This window comes from Cervus canadensis, chromosome X (genome assembly GCF_019320065.1).
Source record: "Cervus canadensis isolate Bull #8, Minnesota chromosome X, ASM1932006v1, whole genome shotgun sequence".
Classification (NCBI taxonomy): Eukaryota; Metazoa; Chordata; class Mammalia; order Artiodactyla; family Cervidae; genus Cervus; species Cervus canadensis.
The window spans coordinates 86,623,982-86,632,845 of NC_057419.1; positions in this window are offsets into that span (position 1 = coordinate 86,623,982).

Genomic DNA, 8,864 nt, shown 5'->3' on the forward strand with positions numbered 1-8,864 from the left:
CACACTGAGGAAACCAGAATTGAAAGAGACACGTGTACCCCAATGTTCATCGCAGCACTGTTTATAATAGCCAGGACATGGAAGCAACCTAGATGCCCATTAGCAGATGAATGGATAAGAAAGCAGTGGTACATATACACAATGGGATATTACTCAGCCATTAAAAAGAATGCATTTGAATCAGTTCTAATGAGGTGGATGAAACTGGAGCCTATTATACAGAGTGAAGTGAGCCAGAAAGAAAAACACCAATACAGTATACTAACGTATATATATGGAATTTAGAAAGATGATAACGATCACCCTATATGCAAGACAGAAAAAGAGACACAGATGTATTGAACAGTCTTTTGGACTCTGTGGGAGAGGGCAAGGGTGGGATGTTATGGGAGAATGACACTGAAACATGTAAATTATCATATGTGAAATGAATCGCCAGTCCAGGTTCAATGCATGATACAGGGTGCTTGGGTTTGGTGCACTGGGATGACCCAGAGAGGTGGGATGGGGAGGGAGGTGAGAGGGGAATTCGGGATGGGGAACACATGTGCATCCATGGTGGATTCAAGTCAATGTATGGCAAAACCAATACAATATTTTAAAATTAAATAAATAAATTAATTAATTTTAAAAAAAGAAAGGCTCTGAAGGAGAAGTCTTCAAGAGACTAATAATAATAAAATATATTTGAACATGTTGGAGAACATCAAGGAAGAGTGCTGACTGAGATTAAGGAAGGTATCATATATAGAAATCAAAGCAATCATTAGTTCAAACAAAACCCAAAGCTCAGGGTCAGGGAAAGAAACATAACCAAAGAATAGACTATGAGGTTAGATTCAGACTAGCTTTTAGCATAGTCAAATAGTTTAAACATTGAACTGATTTATGATATAACAGTGATAGAATGTAACTAAGATTGGGGAATAAGGAGAAATATGCTTATGTGTAGAGAATACGGGTCAAGGTTTAGGAAAGAAAGTTGAATCTTCGTTAACTGCAAGAGAAAGTCATTAGATAATGCTGGCATCAAGCAAAGTCCAAACAGGAAATAAAAACACCACTTATTTGAAACAATTTTTAAACTAAGTATTTAACTAGTCATTTTAACTAGGCAACTGAAAGAGTCAAGAAAGAATTCTGAGGTATCATGCAAGTAGCAAATAAGGGAAAGAGCTATCACCCCTAAGACTGGTGGGACAAAAGGAAAATGGTTGAATGATTATACATTCAAAGCTCAGAGGGGCATCCTCCCCCAGCTGAAACTCAGACCTCTGAGGAAGAGGTACTTCACTGCTAGTGCTGGTGTCTCTGAGCTCAAAGGTGTAGCCTTTGTGAGAGCCCTGAAAGTGGTCAATCAAGTCTCATTCAAGAAAGAACTTGCTATTAGAGTACATTTGGCTGCCAGGTTTGAGCTTAGGATACCTTCAGTAGAAAGTTGCCTCAAACAGGGGTATAGCACTGAGAAAGTCTCAACCAGCCCCACCGGGAGCTCTAATACAAAGACTACTCATGGAGGGGTCCTACACAGGTCAGGGGGTTGCCTAGGAAGCCCATATCCTACAGCACTAAATGCTAATGCCTTTCCAATTATTGAGTAGGCAAGTGGGTATATGAGTATGGTGTTCATTAAAGAAGTGTAAAGTAGAGATATAAATTGGAGAGTTGTTAGCACACTGGTGGGACTTCCCAGGTGGCTCAGTGGCTCAGGAGACACCAGTCCGATCCCTGGGTTGGGAAGATCCCCTGGAGGAGGGCATGCCAACCCACTTCAGTGTTCTTGCCTGGAGAATCCCATGGACAAAGGAGCCTGGAGGGCTACAGTCCATACTTTCTCAAAGAGTCAGACACAACCGAAGTGACTGAGCATGCACAGCACACTGATGATGTTTTGCATTATGAAAGTAGAGTTCGGTATACAGAGTATTGAGCTCTGAGATGGAGTAACCATTGAAACAGGAGAGAAGTCAGGACAGTGTGATGTCTGAAAGCCAAGGGAAGAATGGAGAGGCTCACTCTGCCAAATGCTGTTAAGACATGAAATAAACAAAGAGCAAAAAAGTGATATTTGAGTCGGTTGAGAGGACTTGGAAGAAAATATAGACCACTCTTTGGAGAAATCTTGCTGTAAAGATAATTTGGAGGTACCTAGAGAAGGACATGAGGCTCAAAGTGTTTTCAAAAGTTTGTATTTTTTAATTTAAAAAAGAGATACCCTAGAATATGAGAACAAGTTAGTTGATGGGAATTATCTAGGAGGAGGGAGAAAATATGTGATACAGGAGAGAAGTTGCAGGATCAGAGGCCTTGAGTAAGGACCAAGGGCTCAGGATTCAGTGCACAAATGGAGTGGTTGGACTTATTTTGGATTTTTGTCTTTCACTGTAACAGGAAAGAAGTCAGAGTGTATGAGCATAGATGCAGGCAGATGAGGAGATTGTGTTGGAAGCTTGTGGATGTTTCCTTCTCATTGTTGCTTCCTTAGTGAAATAGGAAATAAAAATTAGGTGTCAGAGATTTGAGTAGAGAGGAGAAAGGGATAATGAATGGTCTGGGGAAACCTAGAGGATTGCAGAGATCTTCAAGCGCACCTATTCTGTGCTCAAATATTTCATTGCCTTTGGAGAATCATTTACAGAGGTGAATCTTGGAAAGTCAAATGCCTTATCCAAGGTTAAACATCTAGTAGTAGCTGAATTTGAACTCAGGTTCAGGTTCCTTGACAATTTTTCCAGTGTTTTTTCTAGCTAAACATGTCTGTGTATTTCACTTGTGTGTTCATGATAGTATTTTCTTTCCATATGCTCATACGCCTGCTTAGGATATAGATTTTGATGGGGAGCCTCTCTCCTAATGCACTGCTCTGAAGCATAGTCAGTTTTGCAAAAGAACAAAAATCCTTCTCCAAGGAGTGGTTCTATAATCAGAAACCCTACAATAACCTGCCCTTTTATGCGTTACAAACATAAAGTAAGCAACAGACATCAGAATTGGAATACATCCTGAAACAGATGAGTGAACTGAGATATTTTAGGGGTGGTGGGTTTGACAGTTATTGACCAGTACTGAATCATGTATGAGGGACAATAGAATGTAAGACAAAACATTTCAAATATATAAGGGGAGATGAACATTCACTGTCTCAGACTTATTCCGTGTTTAGGAAGGACATGTTCTAAAAATGCCGGGTAATGCATGCAATATAGTCTGTACTAGACATTCAAGGATAGAGAAGAATAGAGGAAGCAAAGATATTTAAAGATGACAGATTTGAAATTACATCCTACCCCATCTTTATTTAATAGATGAGAAATATGAGACCCAGAAAATGTAAGAATGTTCACAAAGGTCACAAAAGTTAATTAGGGGAAGAACTGTGGCTGGAAACCAGAGTTCAGTACTCTTATTTCATTCCAGTGCACTGTTCATTCTAGTATAGTATATGCCTTTTAGGCTGAAAAATGAAATACATGTTTAGCACGTATGTATGTGCATAAGCCTGTGTAGGTAGTTCAGAGATTGTGACTATCAGGGTGGTTTCCTAAATGTAGGTCAATGACAAGATGCTTTGAATCTCTGCTCTGCTCCATGTTAGTTATGCCACTATGAGTAGATTCCTTCTCTTTGAGCATCAGTTTCCTGATCCATAAATTGGGGTTGCTCATACTAAATTGTACGCTTGTTAGAAAAAAAATCAAATAATATTATGCAAAAGCTTCTAGCCCATATTTTGGCAAATATTTTGGTGCTTTAGGAAATATTATCTCCTTTCCCCCTTTATTTATCCTATTTGCTATTGAAGGGATAGGATAGATAGGCAAGTGTTTGAACATGTGTAGTGAAGCAGGCCCTCTGTTCCTTTTGGAAGGATATGCCTGTGGGAGGATATACCCCCCACCAAAGATAGGTTTTCCTAAAGAGTAAGGAATGTTGAGCCCCTACTTTTTTGAACATTTCTTTGGGTAGGCATCCAGACATGAAGAGAAATTATCTGAGGGAGCTGGTATATTGAAAGTGCAGCAAAGAATATGAGTGGCCTCTTTATACCTACAAGGAAGTGAATCCCAAGCCTGATTGACCATGAAAATCATGTCAAAAACTTAAAAGTTATGATTACTGGCATCTAATTCCAGATGCATAGAAATTATATCTCTGAGGGTGGGGCCAAGGAACCTGTATGCGTTATCAAACTCCTCATATTAACACATGATCTGAGGGGACTTTCTTGTTCAAACTGACAAATATTTGTGAGCCACATTTGATAATTACCTTTAGTACTACAAATCAGTGTGTGTGTGTGTGTGTGTGTGTGTAGTAATCAGATAAGTGGGAGATTGAGGTAGCAAGAGATTGAGCTGGAGATAAAGAAAAAGAGATAAAGGTAGAGCTTGAGATAACTAGAGACACAGAAAGTGCCCCTAGTCTATTTCTAGAAGAAATAGAATTAGATGGGTACTTACAGATGTAATGAGGACTTCCTCAATAAGAAAATGAATCTGACTCATTCATAATATGAAAACCAGCCAGTTCTTAGGAGACAAATTTTATGGCTGCCAAACTAATTTTCTATTGTGCATACAAAATAGAGGTTTGTGTATTGAAGGTTAAGTCACCAGGGACATTTCCTTACCCTCATTGCAATATCCTGGCCATGCCAAGTGGCTCAGAGAGATGACACAACTGGTAGTTAGCAGAAAAAACTCCTTTGGGGCATCCCCTGGAAGTTACATTTCCTTCCACTTTTTGGAATTAAATTTTGGAAGTACAGTACATGATTTTCAGTAATTCTGGACAAAGTGGTCTTCTTACACAGCAAATAAGCATATAAATGTGCTTATTGACAGCCTAAATGTGGTTAGGTATGGTCTGTTGAATTCAATTTATTTCAGAAGTTGTAGGGTTTTCAGAAACTTGCTGTGCTGTGCTGTGCTTAGCTGCTCAGTCGTGTCTGACTGTTTGCAAACCCATGAACTATTAGCACTCCAGGCTCCTCTGCCAATGGGATTCTCGAGAAATGAATACTGGAGTGGGTTGCCATGTCCTCCTCCAGGGTATCTTCCCAACCCAGGGACTGAACCCAGGTCTCCTAAATTACAGGGGGATACTTTACTGTCTGAGCCACCAGGGAAGCCCATGAATACTGGAGTGGGTAGCCTTTCCCTTCTCCAGGGGAACTTTCTGACCCAGGAATGGAACCAGGGTCTCCAACATTACAGGCGGTTTCTTTACCAACTGAGCTACCCAGGCAGCCCTTTCTGAAGATTATAGAGAGCAAATTACAAATTCTTTTGACTTCTTTCTCATGTTCAGACCAGAGGATTTCATCAAATGACATGCTTTTTTTATTTTTTCCTATTTTCACACAGCAGAAATAATGTATTTCTTAAAAAAAAAAAAAAAGTAATGTATTCTTTTCAAGGCAAGCTAGGACTAATTAATATGCTCCCTGCAAATTGCTTTAAAATGAATGACATTTTCATCATATGTTAACTTGAATACATTTGTTATGTCACTAATTCTTAAAGTATAATGCATCTTAAAAAATCTATTTTTGGAATTCTTGTTATAGTGTTCAGACACATACATTAGCCACTTGTTTGCAATTAAAGTGATAATTAATAGGTAACAAGCAGTTTAGATTTAGAAGGAAAGTTTGTTTGCTAATCTGCTGTCGTTCCCCATAAAGACATACAATATAAATGTCTTTGCATTTGTACTGAGGACATGTCTGAAAGGTCAAGGCATATGTTTGTGACGCTGATCCTATAACTCCTTCCCTCTCCCCCAATTTTAGTCTATCATATTAGTGAATTAATGACTTCATTTTCATTCCTTGCCTGTCTGGATCTTGTGTTTGATCACTTTACAAACAAGTTCTGAAACATAATTCTCTTGTCCCTTTGTCTTGTTGCCCACCTCTGCAAGAGTCCAAGATGCTGACTGAATAAATTCAACTACTTATTCACCAATCCTACAGCAAGACTTCTAGGTGTTTGGAGGGTGAGAAATCATATACTCTTGTATCATTGGGTGATTATTGTATTAAAAAGCACCTGCAAACTCAATGATTTATGAAAACAGCCTTTTATTTAGTTCATAATTCTGAGTGTTGGCAATTTTGTTCCGGTTCATATGAAAGCTTCTTCTGACCTTGGCTGTGCTTCCTCAAGCATCTGAGGTCAGTTTCATGTCAGCAAGTTGCCCCTGCTTCTTGGTGTTGACTGGTTCTCAGCTGGGGTAATGAAGGGCAACCAGACCTCATGTCTCTCATCATTTTTCAGATACACTGGCCTTGTTCACATGGCGACAGAAGAGTTCCAGGAGGGACAGTTGGAGTTTGCCAGGTCTCTTGAAATCTAAACTCAGAACTGACCTGATGTCATCTATGCCACATCCTATTTGCTAAAATAAATCACAAGGCCAGACAAGATTCAAAAAGTGGAGAAATATGTTCCACTTTTTGATAGGAAGAGCTGCCATGTCACATTGCAAGGGAAGTGGGTATAGATAAGAGTGGAAGTTTGGGGCCACTTTTGCAGTTAGCCATATAACTTAAACTTGGAAGCACTACGAATAGGTGGTTTCTCAACTAGTTTTCCCCTACTGCTTAATAATGTTTTTGGTAATTCCTAGGCAGCTCCTGATCACACCTCCCATGGCAGTTGGTTCAGAGTTTTATCATTCTCCTTTAGCCTCTATGTCTGTCACCAACAATATAAGGCAGCAATGTCCCTCAATCACAGAGAAAATAAAACTAGGAACCCCATCAACTTCCCTCTACCTCTAAATGTAGAGGCAGAGGGTATGACTATAATGTAGTCACACCCTCTTGTCTCATAAGAAAAAGAATGTAACATTTTGTCTGAAATTAAGTTAGCTTGTGCTCTCTATTCCAAAGCTTTCTGCATCCTCCATGACTAATCTCCTTGTGCTGTACTCAGTCATGCCTGACTCTTTGTGACTCTATAGACTGTAGCACATCTGGCTCCTCTGTCCATGGAGATTATGCAGGCAAGAATACTGGAGTGGGTTGCCATGCCCTCCTCCAGGTGATCTTCCCGACCAAGGGATCGAACCTACATCTCTTTAAATCTCCTGCATTGGCAAGTAGGTTCTTGACTACTAGCGCCACATGGGAAGCCCAATAATCTCCTTATTCCTCTGTATTCAGCTGGATCCATTGCTTCTGTCACCCCAATTTATCAATGTGCTTAAATCTCCTTCATCTTAAACTCTCCCATGAGACTAATATTGTTTTTTAAGTACTACCGTTCCCATCCCAGCACCAGGACAAAACATCTTCAAAAAGCAGTATACCAGAAACACAATGTGGTAAAATGGAAAGAATATAATTTTTGAAGTCAGAAAAAAAGATTGAAAAAGAAAAAAAAAAGAGTTTATTTTTCATATTTCTTTCAGGATAGAAAAGAGACTGACATTCTTGAATTAAAGCAAGGTTTTTTCAATAAAGAAATTGGTTTGACCCCAGCATTCACTAACTGAATGACCTCTTGTGCAACTGTTTTCACCTCTCTGAGGTTGAATATCAGTAAAGTGCTATTAGTAATATAACTCACGAATCTGTTATGAATAAATATTTAAGGGTGAAGACATCAGGCACATGATATATAAGACAATGAAATTAATGTTAGTATCAAATGATTAGAATATTTCTTCTTCCTCAGCTACTGTATGTAAATTCTTCTTATGGTTATTGTTGCTGTTGTTGTTTAGTTCCTTAGTCGTGTCTGACTCCTTTGTGACCTAATAGACTGTAGCCCATCAGATTCCTCTGTCCATGGGATTTCCCAGGCAAGAATATTGGAGAAGGTTACCATTTCTTTCTCCATGGTATCTTCCTGATGAACGGCTCGAACTTGCATCTTCTGCATTAGCAGGCAGGTTCTTTACCACTGAGTCACCAGAGAAACCCCTTTAAGGTTATTGGTACCTGCTAATTGTCAAAAATAGTGGCTTATTTTCTATTTTTTTTAATTTAAAATATTTATTTGTTTTACTTTACAACATTGTATTGGTTTTGCCGTACATTGACTTGAATCTGCCGTGGGTGTACATGTGTTCCCCATCCTGATTCCCCCTCCCACCTCCCTCCCCATCCCATCCCTCTGGGTCATCCCAGTGCACCAGCCCCAAGCATCCTGTATCATGCATCGAACCTGGACTGGTGATTCGTTTCACATATGATAATTTACATGTTTCAATGCCATTCTCCCATATCATCCTGCCCTCGCTCTCTCCCACAGAGTCCAAAAGACTGTTCAATACATCTGTGTCTCTCTTGCTGTCTTGCATACAGGGTGATCGTTACCATCTTTCTAAACTCCATATATACGTATATATATACGTTAGTATACTGTATTGGTGTTTTTCTTTCTGGCTCACTTCACTCTGTATAATGGGCTCCAGTTTCATCCACCTCATTAGAACTGATTCAAATGAATTCTTTTTAATGGCTGAGTAATATTCCATTGTGTATATGTACCACTGCTTTCTTATCCATTCGTCTGCTGATGGGCATCTAGGTTGCTTCCATGTCCTGGCTATTATAAACAGTGCTGCGATGAACATTGGGGTACACGTGTCTCTTTCAATTCTGGTTTCCTCAGTGTGGTCTGCACGCAGGCAATTGGGGGGTCATAATGGCAGCTCCTATCCCGTTTTTTAAGGAATCTCCACACTGTTTTCCCATAAGTGGCTGTACTAGTTTGCTTCCACCAACAGTAAGAGGGTTCCCTTTTCTCCACACCCTCTCCAGCATTTATTGCTTGTAAGACTTTTGGATAGCAGCCATCCTGACTGGCGTGTAATGGTACCTCATTGTGGTTTTGATTTGCATTTCTCTG